Source organism: Anabrus simplex, chromosome 5, assembly GCF_040414725.1.
Source record: "Anabrus simplex isolate iqAnaSimp1 chromosome 5, ASM4041472v1, whole genome shotgun sequence".
Classification (NCBI taxonomy): domain Eukaryota; kingdom Metazoa; phylum Arthropoda; class Insecta; order Orthoptera; family Tettigoniidae; genus Anabrus; species Anabrus simplex.
The window spans coordinates 65,964,268-65,982,460 of NC_090269.1; positions in this window are offsets into that span (position 1 = coordinate 65,964,268).

Genomic DNA, 18,193 nt, shown 5'->3' on the forward strand with positions numbered 1-18,193 from the left:
GTATTGATTAGGAGGAATTAAAAAGCATTAATATTTCTTTAACTTTATTTACAATTCAGTACGGACCAAAATATGATAATTATAACACTTCCAGTCTCCTGCACTGGTATCAAATCGTATTCAGAGCAAACCCTAGCTTTATGGCAACGTACCTCTGCGAGTAGCCTTCTCTAAGCATTGTAAGTGCACGAGTAGCTTCATTCGACGACAACTGCTTCCCCCGTTGCCTGCATCGGTCCGCACGGTCATCCATGACTTGTAAACACTACAGTCCACACAGACCTACAGTACCTTCGCGCACACTTTGGATTGATGCGCTCTAACCTTTCAATTGGCACTGACACCTCCCAAACATCTGGGTGACAGTGGAGCCCTTTGTTACCTAAACAGGACATATTATTTCCGTAACAGTTCAATTTCTAACCCACTCTGTATTCGTACTCTATAGTTAGGAATATCTAAAGACGTGACCAAATTGATTTCTTGAGCAGTGTACATTTTGCTTCTGATCCGCCAATCACTAGCCTGCAAAGAAAAACTTTTTTTGTGCGGTAAAAACGAAAATAGGTGGGTTTTATGAATTTCTGAACGCAGAATTCGAGAAAAAATTAGTTTTGGTGTATCACGTCGGGTTTAGTGGCAATTTTACAAAAGTTTACAAAATGTTCTTTGATTTTTGCATCTGATAATGAGGGAAATTTAGTGGATAAATATTGGAAGCATAGGTTACTTTTATCTAATGCCTTGACATACTGTTTCATCAATCCTAATTTGATGTGCAAGGGTGAAAGTAGAATTTTTTGACGGTCTATAAGACTTACATTCAAGACATTTTTGGATCCTGGTTGTAGTTGTTTCCTTTCTGGCCAATTCACTGTATCCCAGTGTTTATTCCGTGCCCTGCTATCCCATTCGCATAGGCAACAGGGAAATTTTGTATAGCCTTTTTGCTGTCCCAGCAACAATCCAATGATCTTCAAATCACTGCAAATTTGCCACCCATGCTCGTGATATTTAATTTTTTCAAGCACCAACTTTAAGGTCTCGTATGTTTCAGACATTTCTGTGGAGTGTGCAAGTGGTATGGATGCCAGAACATTTGTATTATGAAGCAAAGAGTCAATAAAACACGCCAGTTATCAGGATCATACTCTTCCTCTCCCAATTGACGTAGAAGATTTGAAATATCCGTACAAAATACAAGTTCATCTTCGTGAGTATAATACTTTCGGACAGTTATCTCTGAAAGGAAACTGCTTTATCAGTCCATCATAAACATTGCATAAGGGCTGGGGGTTTTAACACGTCTGTTTATTCAAGTGGTCTAAGATGAAAGACAAACGCTCAACTATCTTACCTTCAATTCTACATACCTCGCGGTCTATTGCGTATCTGGGGGAGTTTGTTATGAATTTACCAGGAAACCCCCAACTACAAAATGAAAATTTAGACAGCGATAAACCTATAATAAAATGCAAACAGTAACAAATCAAATCACATAACTGTATTCTAAAAAAAGTTGCGCGAGAACATTTCTCAACATTACATCTTACGAATTCATGCATATAATAAAGCATCGAATTGCGTCAAAACTTGACGTGATAGGAAAAAATAGCATCTTTCTCGGAATCAGGGCAGCGATTTCCGTAAGAATTACATATTTTCTATTTTACTGAAAAATCATATTGGCTAGTGATATCGGTAAAATAACGAAAGAGGCTATGAAAGGTGTGAATATGAGACATTCCCTAGTCCTCACAAACATAATCACTCTAAAGTCGAAAGAGTCGGTGGATGCAGAGTGGGTCTCGGCCCACTGAAACCACGGCTGGTCCGTGGTCCAATAGCTCTGCATTCCGACTGGCCAACCGAGCAGAGGAGGGGTGGCAACGGCTCTGTATTCAGAAATGGGAATAGGGCTGATTCCCACCGTCGGTTGTCCTGAGAATGGTTTTCTGTGGTCTTCCATTCTGCTGCGCTAAGGTGAATGCCGGCACAGTACCTAGTATAGGGCACGATCGCCAACACCCTCACCTTCTCCGCACATCTCCTTCCCCGATACAAATCTCCTGGCCTGAGAGACGGCGTCACCGTCCCCGGCTCCCCCGCTTCAGGGGAGTAATGAAAACATTCTTGTAGCAGTAGTGGTAAGTCGAAGGAGAACAATGCCAAAGGACGTGTGGAGGAATAATACGAGTGGTGATCCTGAGACTGGTAAGTGAAAACAATGAGAGACACAGCTGGGGACAGTCACAATTTCACGCTCCTAAGCTGAAGAACTCTGCAGGGTCATATCATTTCCTTCTTTATTGAGATGAATGTCAGAATAAACAAATTTGCTTTGTAGAGGAACCTGAATATTCAGTGTTACGTGCCATCGGCATTGGACAGGGTCAGACTAAATGTTTCATCCATTGTAGTTCAAGTCAATATGACTAACCTTGTGAGTGTATGAGTGGCGTGAAATCTTGCAGTTGAACCTTGTCAGCTGTGTCTCATTAGACTCACAGATCATGAATACAGCGGTGTGTCCATGAGAGTTCTTCCGCTCTCAGTGAAGGCTCAGGAAGCCTAGGAAATACCACTTCTCTCTGAGAAATCTAGGAAATTCCGAAACTTCAGTTTTATGAATAATTTATTAAAGCAGGGAATAAATAGCGTCAGGTAACCAACTAATTCTGAAATACCGATGAGGGAAAATTATTCTTCTCGCATTTTCGCCAAGTAAGGATCATTAGAAATTATTTTTGTCTTCTTTCGTGTTCTTCAATGTTTGCCCATACTCCCTCTTGCTTATTCGGTGTTCTTATTTTAACTCTCCAGTACACAAATTTTCCGTCCTTAATTTCAGTTTTATTGGAAACCACTACACAACTGCAGATTCTGCTTAATAGGGTTCCGCTTCTGAATAACCCCTTGTATTGTTATTACTTCTTAAAGGTTCGTCTCTATTTCGGTGAATCGGGCTACTTAAGTTTCTTTTTTTCTAGAAAATACATGAAAACCCTTGTTCACATTCGGGTCAAGTGACGATAAAAGAAAATTTTCATTATTCAGTGAGGTTTCTCACGTGCGTGCATAGTTCGTCTCCATTTTCTTTGATAGAACCAAGGACTTTTTTACAAGTTGTTTTACGTCGCACCAACGCAGGTACAGTAGGTCTTATGGCGACGATGGCACATGAAAAGACTAGGAGCGTGAAGAAAGCGGCTGTGTCCTTAAGAAGTTAAAGCCCCAGCGTTTGCCTGGTGTGAAAATGGTAAACCATAAACCATCTTCAGGGCTGCCGACGGTAGGGTTCGAACTCACGATCTCCCGAATACTGGATACTGGCCGCATTTAAGCGAATGCAGCTATCGTGTGCGGTAAGAACATTACCATGTGTGCTTCAATTTACTTGTCTCTGGAAGGTAGCCTACCAAGTATCCACGACTCAGCGCAAAGGCCTGCAGATTACGAGGTGACACATGGTCAGTGTGATGAATCCTCAAGGCCGCTATTCTTGGTTTTCTTAACCGGAATCGCCGTCTCACAGTCAGATAGCTCCTGAATTGTAATCATGTAGGCTGAGTAGACCTCGAACCAATCCTCAAGTCCACGTAAAAATCCCTGACTTGACCGGGAATCAAACCCGAGTCCAGCGTGTGAGAGGGATACACGCTACTCCTATACTGCGGGCCTGGCCTTCTTTAAACAACCTGCAGTAAAATTTTATGAACAAAGTAGCATATCGTCGTTGGGCCTGCAAAAACTGCTACATGAGGATTTCAGCTTACGACCTTAGCCGGAAAGGTTCTGTCATATAAGGTTCAATACGTATTGTGTGAAATGAAATGAAATGTCGTATGGATTTTAAGGCCTGGATATCCCAGGAGGGGTTCGGCTCACCAGGTGCAGGTCTTTCTATTTGACACCCGTAGGCGACCTGCGCATCGTGATGAGGATGAAATGATGATGAAGACAACACATACACCCAGCCCCCGTGCCATTGGAATTAACCAATTAAGGTTAAAATCCCCGACCCGGCCGGGAATCGAGTCCGGGACCCTCTGAACCGGAGGCCAGTACGCTGACCGTTCAGCCAACGAGTCGGACAATATTGTGCGAAAATTGCCAAGGATAATATTCTCGCTCAATATGTATGTGTTTGTGTTGCGGGTCAGTATTTCTCCAAGAATATTATTACATAGCGGTTTTCGTAGGCGCAACAACGATATACAATGAAAATCCACAGCCTGTTTCCAAACATTCGACCGGGTCAGGAATGGAATGGATGAAGCCCCCATCCAGCGACGAGGATAGGAACTGTGCCGACTGCCGAAGCTTGTCGCACTCCTCTGGAGCAATGATTAATGAGTGACAGATGGAATGAAATGATATTGGAGAGTGTTTCTGGAATGAAAGATGACAGGGAAAACCGGAGTACAAGGATATAAACCTATTCCGCCTCCGCATGGTCCAGCACAAATCTTACATGGAGTGAAGGGGACTTGAACCACGGAACCCAGCGGTGAGAGGCCGACGTGCTGCCACCTGAGCCACGGAGGCTCTAACGACGATATACAATACAAGAGCTATTTTAAACCTCTACTTACCATTAGTTAAATTACTAATGGAAGATGATTAGTGAAGTTTAATTATATAATTTACATGTACAGGTTGGTAGGATACAACGTGAACCGAGTATATGAGCGTTAGAGCTTTGGTCATACTGATTAGTAATTTGAAAAAAAAAAACATCGTTATGTTGCGCCATTGTCTTTTTTTTTTTTTTTTTGCTAGGTGCTTTACGTTGCAACGACACTGATAGGTCTTATGGCAACGATGGGATAAGAAAGGGCTAGGAATGGGAAGGAAGCGGCCATGGCCTTAATTAAGGTACAGCCCAGCATTTGCCTGTTGTGAAAATGGGAAAAACGGAGCTCGATAGCTGCAGTCGCTTAAGTGCGGCCAGTGTCCAGTATTCGGGAGATAGTGGGTTCGAACCCCACTGCTGGCAGCCCTGAAAATGGTTTTCCGTGGTTTACCATTTTCACACCAGGCAAATGCTGGGGCTGTACCTTAATTAAGGCCACGGCCGCTTCCTTCCCACTCCTAGCCCTTTCCTGTCCCATCGTCGCCATAAGACCTATCTGTGCCGGTGCGACGTAAAGTAAGTAGCAAAAAAATGGGAAACCACGGAAAACCATTTTCAGGGCTGACAACAGTGGGGTTCGAACCTACTATCTCCCGAATACTGGATACTGGCCGCACTTAAGCGACTGCAGCTATCGAACTCCGTCATTGTCATTTTATCAGCGGCTGAAGTTAGCCAATCAGATCGCTTCGCGGGCGAATTCAAATGGACTTAACGAGGCGCTGTTGTTAAATCTGCACGTGGATTGGTCGGGCTAAGGAGGGGAATGAAAGTGTAATTGAAATAATTAGTGTTGAATTATAATGGCTATGTTCAAGTGGCAAAATATTATTTAATGTCTTGAATAATGATTTCTGTACTCTACAAACTCGCTGGACAAAAATTATTCACCAAGGAGAAATCGTCACAAGATCATTTAATACCGTGTAACTGTCCGACTCGTTGGCTGAACGGTCAGCGTACTGGCCTTCGGTTCAGAGGGTCCCGGGTTCGATTCCCGGCCGGGTCGGAGATTTTAACCTTAATTGGTTAATACCAACGGCATGGGGGCTGGATGTATGTGTTGTCTTCATCATCATTTCATCCTCATCACAACGCGCAGGTTGCCTCCGGGCGTCAAATAGAAAGACCTGCACCTGGCGAGCCGAACCCGTCCTGGGATATCCCGGCACTAAAAGCCATACGACATTTCATTTTCACCGTGTAACTCCGCCTCTTGGCTAGATAACCGCCTAGAATCGCTTAGGAAGTGAGTTTATAAGGTTGTGCAGGTAGCTCGCATCCAGGTTAAGCCACTTGCTGAGGACTTCATCGCGCAATTCCACTAAATTGCAGAGATGCTGATCTCGACGTACTAGTTTTGGCGTATTACCCGCTGTTCCAACATGTCCCACAGATATTGCCTGTAAGAGCAGTTGCCTTCCACTTTCGTAGTGGCATACATCACTGGGATTCACTCAGCCTATGCTAGAAATAGTGTACCGTGCTAATTTCTAGATATAAAGGCGGATGGCAGTGAGACCACAAATTAGTAGTCGGCTGTATGTCACATTACTTTATATTTCTAAACGGGGAAAATGTAGTTTAAGGTAATATTATGATTTTAAAGGTATGTAAACTGAATGCTCTTATGTTTATACAAAATATTTTAAAATACCGTTATTGTACAATAATGCGCTAGGATAGATATAGGTGAATGTTTCATTAAGAAAGTGATTTTCTTGGCTTGAAAAGTACGACGTAGTTTAAAGATTGTAATTCTGCTGTATTCCAGTTGAAAATGCGTAAATCTGATTAAATACTTTGGAGTGTTATGGTGCCAAGCCCCACATTTCGCTGACACTGAACAGGGATCCCTGTATATCTTGCCTTTATGACGATCATTTGGAGGAATTTTTTGATCTTGAGTATTGGAAGGCAGTGGACAACATGGCAAATAAAAGTCTCCTGCTCCTTTTCGTACAGAAGATAATATCATGTGAAAAATAAATATTTGTACCTTATGAGATTGTTTATTATGCATACTATATTTATTTGTCAGCTGTAATTGAGTTCTGTAGCGATTTTCATTGTAAACATGAAGAGAATTATTATTAGGGTGTTTAAATGCGTGAAGATAAATCGGATTCAACGTGTGAATACAGTGAATAGAACTGTCGCATTAATGTTTGAGAGCAGTGCTCATAATAGTGGTTTCAGATTAATAGACATCGAAATAGTACAGCAACACTTGTACATGTGCCAATTGTGGTTCTTTCTTAGTACTTACTCTGCATATAATTAAAACTTTAAACTGGGTTTCTCGCTACAAACTTTTTTTAACATTAAAAGCACACTTTTTCAAAATATAATGCATTTAGAGCAATCAAATTTGGCAGTTTCGTTGAGAATGGTAACGTGCACAATTTCCTGCAAGCGATTTTAAATTAATGATTTAATATAGAAATTAGGATATAGATATGGGCATTCTAAAATATAATAAAAAAATCATTCACTCGAGCACTTTAAAAGATATAAACACGCTGCTCAACAATATTTTAAGTTGGGGCTTTCTAAACGTGTGACGAAAATATAAGGAAAATTTACTCAGTCATTCTGAAGAAAACGCATCATCAAGTTTTGAATAGCTGAAAAGATTTGAATTTACATGTATTTTAAAATTTTTGAAATAATGACATAAAAATGCACTTCAATATCGGACTTATTTCTGAAAATGCATTTTGAAGTGTAGAAGCTATCCACATTTATATTCAGTCATGTTTTACTATCTATGTCCTCACTATTCAGATAATCCTGAATTTCCATATTGTTTGTTTGGAGTGAGGAATATTTCCGTGAAAATCTATCAGTGAGGTTGTAAATAAAACAAAAGAAGAAGTTTTACCGAAATTCCTTGCTTAGTATATAGAAAATTGAGCATTGTTCCAGAAAGATGCTAGGGATACCCACTTTTCGAGCATCCTTCCAGAAGGACATCAGGGAAATTCACTGGCTCCTGTATCATATACTACTTCTGAAATCAATGCAAGCCAATTCCAGAATATTTTCAATATACACCGAGCGAGTTGGCTGTGCGGTTTTTGTGGTTTCCAATTTTCACACCAGGCAAATGCTGGGGTTGTACCTCAATTATTAAGGCCATAGCCCGTTCCTTTCCAGTCTAGCCCCTTCCTGTCCCATCGTAGCCTTAAGACCCATCTATTGGTGTGATGTAAAGCCAATTGTAAAAATTTAAATGAATAAATCTATGTTGTATATGTTATTGCATGTCCTCATACAATTCGGGAGATGGTATTTCTTCTTCCGTTCTTTCTTTAGAGCACTACCGTGATCAGCAAGTGGTAAATATTATAACGAGGTAAAGCAAAGAACTAGAACAATGAAGTTACTGCCGTGATTTACAAGCGGCAAAAATAATTATGAAATAAACTAAAGATCTTTAAAGCAAATAACTTGAAGAATAACAGAGAACATAGAAATGCGGAGTAATATAACAAAATTGACGTATTATACTCGTCTGGAACTGTAAGATATATTTGTGTGTTCATATTAATTAATGCATTTATTAATAGCTTCCTCTTCATTTAGAATACGCTAAAATTAGTATGCTCGATTTAAGAGAGAATTAAGCATGCAATTCCTGGGTTGAACTGGGTGTAGGTACCCGAATCTTGATGCAGGTCTTTCAGGGTGACGCTCATGGATGACCTGCGTGTCTGGGTTGATGAAGATGAGGATTATGCACGCAGAGGTTGAAAACCCGGTGTCAGCACATAGCCTACTCCCAGCAAATAACACCAAGGGGTATGCTCGAGGCTTAACGTCTCCATCCGACAGAAGAATTACCACAGACATTGTCGTATACCCTCACTCCATATCAACAGTGTGAAGAGGTTCGGAATCGAACCCAGGGTTTTGGCACGCAATTTAGTACTGAAAGCAGTCTATGGGCAAAAAAGGCGAGTTTCAAAAGATTCCCATGCAGCAATATTAACCGCGTTGCCTTCATATTGTACACATATTCGCACTCATGTAGCATTCATAATTTGTAGTACACATTTTTATTGTTCGTGGAATATCCGTGGTCAGCAGACGTAAGGAATCACTCGTGCTCGCTTACCTTTTATTAATTTCCCAGTAGTGAATACAGATTTAAGTCCGAAGATTGAGAAGAAGGTCCTACATTACTAGAAAACGAGAAGTCTATTACATTCTACATGAAAAACAGCTGAAGTTCTTCCCGCACTTCACACGCCGGAGCAGTACCTCTTTTAGATTTATTCTACCCTACCTTTTGGTATGGACCTCCTTCACGCCGTGATCCCACCGCCTTAGCTCCCAAGGGAGCCACTCTCAGTCCTCCTCCAAGGTAGCACACAATACCGCACAAGCTAGAGAAGACGCGGAGCCCAAAAACGTTCCGCTTATACAGGGAGAAACGGAGAAACTTTTAGTATTTTACAATCCAAGGATATGATTAGGCAGCCACAAGTTAAAAAATGTTAACCTTCTACACTATTGTCCAAAAGTTAAGCATAATCACTAAACGAGGCCATACCGCCTGATAGGAATGTTGGACGGATTGCTGAACAAACGGAAGCTGAATCACACACCATATGTCACACAACTTGTCTAAGGAACAGAGTCAGAAAGGTTCTGATAGCTAAGGTACACCTTTGCCAACAACTAATAAAAAACTTGACAATGTCTTCCACAACAAAATATGCTGTTAATAGGGTGTATGGTTACCCCTAACGGCCACACATGCTTCGCAGTGACGTGGCATGCTCTCTATCAGATGGTCCAAGGGCTCTTGTGGAAGTCGATCCCATTCCTCCGAAAGGGCAATGCAAAGTTCTTGGAGGGTCCTTGGTGGATGATGACGGGATGCAATTCCCCTCCCCAATGCATCCCACCCATGTGCTATAGGATTAAGATCTGCAGATCTCGAATGCCAGTCCATGCGATGAATGTCTTCTCCAGCCATAAATTCATCCACCAGGGCAGCGCGGTGCGGTCGAGCATTATTGTCCATTAAGAGGAAGTCTTAACCAACCGCACGTCTGAAGAGTCGAACATGTGGTCTCAGTACCTCATCCCTGTATCTCCGAGCGTTAACAGTGTTCCTCGGACCACCCATGAAGATGTGCAGTTCCGTACGGCCATTCAACATGATGCCGCCCCACAACATGACGCCATCACCACCACACTGGTCCCGTTCCACGATGTTCCTGTGGTTGTATCGGCTACCTCGTTCTCTCCAGATTGATGTGCGACGGGAATCGTTCTTGAAACTGAAGCGGGATTCATCTGTGAAGAGCACATGCCTCATTCATTCATAGTCCAGTTTCAATGTTGACGGCTCCACAGTAAATGGGCCCGTCTCTGTGCTGGATTGAGCGGGACGCACACCGCTGGACGTCGGGCAAACAGCCCTGCTGTTCTGAACCTCCGGTACACAGTTTGCCAGGAAACGGAAACCCCTGAGACGGCTGCAAGCTCCACCGACAATTGTCTTGCAGCTGCATTCTGATTTCGTCGGGCGATTAAGGCCAGATATCGGTCCGCTGTAGGGTGGTTACCCTTGGTCGATCTGGTACTGGCCTACGACTAACATCTCCCGTGTCTCGAAATCGCCCCCAAAGCCTGTAAATGACACTTTGTAGCACATTCAAGGATACGGTGACTTCGGTCTCTCTCTGGCCTGCTTCCAGGCGGCCGAGAATTCTACCCTGCAAAACGGGGTCCAAATGGCGTCGTTGTGTCATTATGTTGTCACGTTCACCACGAGGCTACACTTCGCACACTATAACAGGGCAAACACGACTGAGGGAATATGGGGTGCAGGCACTGGCTGTGTTTACCTTGCGGTTACGCCGCTAGTCAAAGGAGGGAACACTTCTTTCCTACACAGAGCGAACACGTAAGGTTGGTAGGTGCATATGTCGTGCGATTTGCGGTCTATTTCCTGTTGCCCTGCTTACTCGTAACTTATGCTTAACTTTTGGACACTAGTGTAGTTGGTGATAGGCTGGTGGAATTACAGAAGGCCTCAGGGATATAGTAGACAACTCTGGAAACACAAAATAAAACAACAGCATAATGATAGGTTTACCAACTTCAACATTGAAACTTCCTCACAATTTAGTTTGAGCTTGGCCCTCCAGAGTTAATTCCAAAATATACGTTAAAGCCATCTAACGATCGACGGAAGAACTTTGACAACAATTCAATAGATCTGAGTTGATATCAGAGATGCCCATAGTAAAAATGGTCGCACAAAACAAACCTGAATGAAAGGTGTACCCGTGGTACATTTATAATAGTCAATAACCTTAAGAAATGCATCTTGTTCAGATTCTTAGAGTGCATTTAATTTAATTTCGTGTGGCTATTTCTAGCCGAGTGCTGCCCTTGTAAGGCATACCCTCCGATGAGGGTGGCCGGCATCTGCCATGTGTAAGTAACTGCGTGTTATTGTGGTGGAGGATAGTGTTATGTGTGGTGTGTGAGTTGCAGGGATGTTGGGGACAGCACAAACACCTAGCCCCGTGGCCAATGGAATTAACCAATGAAGGTTAAAATCCCCGACCCGGCCGGGAATCGAACCCAGGACCCTCTGATCCGAAGGCCAGTACGCTGGCCATTGAGCCAACGAGTCGGATTTTAGAGTGCATTGCCACATAATGATTGAAATGTTAAGAAAAACAAAAGAAAGGATTACATTGAATTCAGAAATAATATTAGTATTTATGATTTTAACTTCTCTAGTCTACACAAGTAGGTATCAAAATAATACACTATTGATCCTGGGATAATTTGAAAATGGACTCATGCCTATTTTTAATCCGTGATTGTGAAAATACTTCCTCCATTTAGACAAAGGTTTAAAATGTTCTTCATTAGAGGTGCGTTAATAAGCTTTTACAGTTTCTTTCATGTAAGACTGAAATATTACAGAATAAAAGTTCCTTTTGGGATTTCCCTAAAAGCTTAGCATCCCATTTGGGAGGCCCATAACTACAATAGGATAATACATCACGTCATAATTGTATAATGATACATTTTACCAGAAATTAAATGTATTTTACACTTAATTAGAACTTTTATGGGTTCAGAAACCAACAAGCTGCAAATCGTGTGATGTACGATGTTATCACATCTACGATATAGTCACAGTCTACATGTAATACGTTGTCAAATTGGATATTGTCACATGTTTATTCGTATACTTCACTTTACAGGATTCTTAGGGTATAAATCATACTTATGCGAGAGTTTCTAAACCCAATGTGTAGCTGTTATTGTTACGGCTTGACGAAATTCAAAACCTTTAAAGTAACCGTAGCACGTGCTGGAGAATAATTATGCCTTTTAAATCAACAAGCCAAGGTGACTCCTGACGACAGGTTGTAATTTTCGAGTGTATAACACACACTTATGAAGCAATGCTTCTAAATGTTTCATTTAACTTCTGGTCTGTTTGTAAATTAGTTCTAGACTATGTGACTGTGTAACAAAGATGAGTGCTTCTGCACCAGGCTAAGGAGACTCCGGCAGCTTATTGTAGAGAAATGGTAACATAGTTCATGTAATCAAGTTTTGCCATTTATATCGCGACAGAAATCTAAGAATAATTGCATTCCTCTACATTTGTAATTAGATCACAAAAAATCAGATAGTCCAACAGCAAACACTGAAAAATTAATGCTATATCTGCAGTAACTTTAAAACAATAAAGAAGAAGGAAAACACCAAACTGCAGTGGCGCTACAGTCTTGATGGGCCTTGACTAACCAAGCGATCGTTACTTATCCGAAGATCTGCAAATTAGACAGCGTGACAAGTTCTCTCCACCATTATTCTTGGATTTATAGTACCGGGCCAAAATCTCACCGTCAGATAGCTCCACAATTGTTACCATGAAGGCTTAGTGGACCTCGAATCAACCCTCAGATAAAGATAAAAATCCCTGGCCTGTTCGGAAAGCGAGTCCGGTTCCTCGAGCTGAGAGGCAGGCTTGCTATCGTTAGACTACGGGGCCAGTTGTAGTAACTACAGTAAAGGAAATATAACAAGAATGACGTACAGACAATTTAATGATCATTTCTGATCATTACTGAAGGGAAAATAAAATAATGATTTACTTCTTGTGAAGGTGCTTGTGGCAGAATACTGTATTAAAATTAAGTGTATAAGATATATAGATTGTATTAAATTTTTGTCTAATGATATTAGGAAAAAGGCAAACTTAAAAATAGTTTCTATTTTTTATATCTTGAGAGCAGGTGTCTAAGATTTTCACTACCAATAGAAAGAAACTGAGGGTAATAACTTCACTGAAGGGGCAAATAGACCAGGCCAGTTCTACTCTTAGTTTTCAAAAGACTTCCAATGTGTTTCCTTTCTAATGGAAAAAATGTAAAGAAATTAAAACAAATCAAACCTATGTCATTTCACATCAATTTCCTAACTCGTACGGTAGATTTGGTTAAGCGAAATTGGACGTTGCCTGTTTTGAGAGCTAAGCATCGACACTTGCACCGTACTCAAAGTAAGCCCACTTGTCTTCTTTGTAGTTAACAGGAAACGTAAAATGTCCAACTCACCATTTTCATTGTAGGTAACCTAAATATATTTGTAATCTTAGCCCAGGTTCTAGACAGTTATTAGTACCTATTCCTGTCCATTTTAAGGGTATCAGAAGTAGTGTGCACGGTTTTCAGAGCGCAAATCAGAGCCGATGTTGAACCCGAACTTAATATTCAATCAATGCCTGTCACTTTTCTATCCAATATGTGTGTGTTAGCTGAAGCACATACTTCTTTCATTTTCGATCGTATTATCAGCTCCAACCATTTGTCATTGCTGGAATTATTGCCACTAGGTACTACCTACTTATTATTAACAACATATAGCTCTGTTCAACATTTGCATAATCTTACATTAATAATCATTAGGACATGTTTCTACGGAAATAAAATAATGTATCTAAAATGTACCTTACCACGCACCTCATTTGATTACAGCATAATCAAAGAAATACAATCAATAAACAAATGGAGTTGATGAACCCTCCCCCAGGTGGAAAATTTCACTCCAACTTGCAGTCCGGACCGAAGTTATTTTTTTTCTCTTACAATTGGCTTTACGTCGCACCGACACAGATAGGTCTTATGGCGACGATGGGATAGAGGTAGTAAGAAAGCGGCCATGGCCTTAATTAAGGTACAGCCCCAGCATTCGCCTGGTGTGAAAATGGGAAACCAAGAAAAAAGCACCTTCAAGGTGGCCAACAGTGGGGTCCGAACCCATTATCTTCCAGATGCAAGCTCACAGCTGCGCGGCCCTAAGCGCACGGCCAGCTCGCCCGGTACTTAATTTTCTAACAATATTTTTAAACGTTTTGGAATATTTTGAAATTATGAATACTTCTGGATTTAGTTAAATAGCATTTAAGAGGTATTAGGTTTGTTAATACTTGGGGGTTGGAACCCTACAAAACTAATTGCAAATATCCATACAACTTGATTTTCATTAAGATAGAATATGCTCGTATAAACAAGTCTATGAACCAAGTACCTGATTCAACAATTTAGTTCTTTCTACTTGTGCTCTAGATTGTGCGATCGAATTCCACAACGATCGACGTGAGACGAGACTTGTCAATAATAATAATAATAATAATAATAATAATAATCGTGACACTAGTACAGCCTCTCCGTGGTATTACGTCACACTTTAAACGTCTGAGTATGGCGAAGTCTTGGGTAGACAGACTGAAATTTCAGAACACTACGTAACTCTAATGCTTACGAGTATTAACAAATGTCGCTATATTGGTTTGGTGTGCCACCTAGGGAATTGTAACGAATTCTCTTCAGTGAGGAATTGTAGAGTTGGCACTCCGTTGTTTATTTGTCTTGTTCTTAAGTTGCCCCTACTAAATTTTCAAATTTAAATCAGTCATCATTGCCCAGCTCGTCATTAGAAATAAGGCAGATCTTGGCCTCCCAGAATATAGGTTGACAGGTGCATTGATTCGTGAGAGTCTCTCTCACTTAGGGCAGCAGGTGAGCTGGGGCACCACCTAAGGTAGGTGGCTTTCTTGATCCTGATCATGTGAACTTACTTGCATGAGGAAAATACCAGTGTTCCCCTCTAGCATGTAACGGTTAGGGTTGTGCCGCGATTACTTGATTTTAATGTAGGGTTTCTTAATTTAACTTCATAAAATGTAGTACAGTAGTTCTGTGTTTTCTAGTCACGAATGTAATTACAAGTGGGTATAATGTCATGAGAAAGCACGAGTAAAATCCCTCGCTTCCCTTGTTCATTTTTCATTTCTGCTTTTGTAAATCCTAAATTTCCTTTCTTGAATTTTTGGTTGTTTATTTCCCTTTACTTATTCACAAGGTGGAATAGATTATCCACTGTATCATCGGGCCTTCTGCCCCATTCAGTTTTATTGTGATCATATCTTGGGATTGCTTGAGTTTGATTAAGCATCCCCTCTACCTGTGTTTGGCCCATTTTCTCATTGAACATTTGTTTAATTTACTCTAGGACTTGTGATACGAGCTTCTGCTCCTGTTTATTCTGTATCTTTCCGATCAAAGTTTACATTTTGATGCTTCACTATGGAATAAGGACAGCGAGCGTCAATCGTATGCAAGCTCGCATGATTTGAAGGTTTCTTTTCCCCTCTTAGAATAAATGAAGAAGTGCCGAGGATTTAATGTCAGGCTCCTAAGGTCTTAAAAGTTGGGGGTTAATTTTCCCCAATAGAACAGTGTTTATCAAATTGGTTGTGAAGTATACCAACTAATGTTATTGGCTTTACGTCCCACTAACTACTATTACGGTTTTTGGAGATGCCGTGGAACCGGAATTTGAACCCGCAGGAGTTATTTTACATAAATCTACTGATAGGAGGCTGACGTATCTGAGAATCATGAATCTTGAAATACCACCAGACTGAGCCAAGATCGAACCTGCCGAGTTAGGGTCAGAAGGCCTCCTCCTCAGCCCGGCAAGTATAGGCCTACCAAAGATTTGTCTTAGCTTAGTGTAGTCTAATAAGCTCAGTTGTTAATCGTAGCTGCTTGTTGTTGTTGTTGTTGTTGAAATCTCTTCTAAATATTTATTCCTATTATTCGTTGTAGTTGATTTGAAAAGAAAACGGCAAAGAGAGCAATAAGAAAATTTCAGAAGTACAGTAAAATTTTTAATGTCCTGATGTTCAGGACGTTCGCCTCTGTTGATTCTTCCCATCCCCAACCCTTGTTGTAATAATAATAATAATAATAATAATAATAATAATAATAATAATAATAATAATAATAATAATAATAATAATAATAATAATGGGTGCCTTAGCTGAGATGGTAGAGGCAAGCTCGCTAGCCGTGGATCTGGCGTAGAGCTAACCCCTTTATTCTTCTCAAGTGCCCTAAAGGTCTAGATAAGGAGTTCTCAAACTTTTCTGTAGGGCCCGCCTTTCTGAAAGGTGAAATATCTAGCGCCAACAGCCCCCCACCCACCTCTTCTTTCCTTCCTTAGCGCTTCTCCTAGGCTACTTAACACAAAAATGGATAACGAGATCTACATTTGCTTCTGTCTAATTACTGCACCTACCAGTTACAATAATAATAATAATAATAATAATAATAATAATAATAATAATAATAATAATAATAATAATAATAATAATAATGATAATATAAGACAGTTTACTATTAGAGTACATCAGAGTTCAACAACTTTTTTGCAAAAAAACATTCATGCTTTTGTATTAGCCCGAGGTATTGAAAGTTAGCTATTACTACTTGCTTATAAAAACAACAGTTGCATGTGCAGTTACTGGAATTCAACAGATTGTGTTTATTTCACAAATTAGCCCTTTAGCTGTGGCGCCTGTGTTGCCTTTAGATAATTTAGAATGCTTTTCATGTTTGAAAGCTCGTGACTTACAAATGACAGAAGAAATAATATATACAATTTTCTATATTTAACTGTGAATTTGGAAAAAAATGTTATGTTTCAACTCTTCACCCCCCAAACATTCGAGAGTAAAACAGAAGGATAGAAAGGTACATGGTTCTTAATTCGGTAATTCTCTGACACGTACTGGATTAGTGTGATGGTTGTGCTTGAATTTATGATGAAAGTGGATCCAGTCTTGGTTGGATATTTGAAACAGCAACCCGCAGATCCCCATCCAGCTGCAGTCGTGACCGATGTTTCGTCTTGGTGGATGCCATTGTGGAAAATGTTGACTCACACAAGTAAGTTGAAGCGAATAATACGTCCATTACTTTTCTTGAAAATTGGGATGTTCATTCCGAATCTGCACCCAAAAATTTTCAAGAGACTTCGACTTAAATTCATTTCGAAGTGTCCTGTCACTTGAGAGTTCTATTAGCTCCTCCTGTTCTACCGTTGACAAATGGGTTGTTATGTACGTATCGAACTGACTGCGAAATCAAATATAATCAGCTGAAGGTTCTGGATATTCATCCTCGAATTGTTGACGAAGATTTTCGAGGTGTTTCACCGCAATTCCACTAATTTTCCCAAAATCGAACTCATTTTCCTCCAGAAATTCATTCATATAAGAAGACATCTCACAGTTAGCTTTGTCCATCTGGATTTTCCAAAGTTCAAGTTTTCTCTTAAACGCAAGCACTTTCTCGCTCAGAAAGACAATATTACTATTTAATCCTTGAAGTGACACGTTAAGATCATTCAGTTTCTCAAAAACTTCAGCCAAGTAGCCCAGTATTAGAAGCCATTTTTCATCCAGAAACAGAGCTGCGAGTGTCCAATATTGGTGTCCAACAAGAAAAGACGGAGTTCATTCTTCAGCTCCACAACGCGACGAAAGACTCGACCACGAGATAACCAACGTGCCTCCGTGTGGAATAGAAGCTAATCATTAATCAGCACTACCTCACAAAAGATGGAAAATAGCCTACTGTTTAAAGCTCTTGCTTTCAAAAAATTTACAACACTGATTGCATCGTTCAGCACTATATTGAGTTCTGGTTGCAATACTTTCGAAGCCAATGCCTCCCTCTGTGAATTTTACGGAATTACTGACAGCACTTACTCTAGCTCGGAACCCCTTTTTAGTTCCAGTAAATGCTGCCGCCCCATCGGTACATATATCAACACAACTTGTCCATGACAGATTGTTGTCAATGCAAAAGGAATTCACTTGAGAGAAAATATCTTCGCCTGTAGTACTGCCTTCCAGAACTTTACAAAATAGAAAATACTCGTGTATTTCATTTACATGACAGCAGTGTACAAAAACAAGAATCTGGCCACTATTTACAATATCAATACTGTCACCAAGTTCCAGGGCAAATATTGGGCTAACATGAAGACGTGGTAGCAATTGATGTTTAATGTCAGAGGCTATTGCATCAATACGACAGACACTCGCCAAACTTTTCTCCATGCATGATCGCGCACATCTTCACGGCTGCAGGAAGAAGTAATTTCCTACCAATGATATGTGGTGATTTGGATTTTGCAATTAAATATCATACC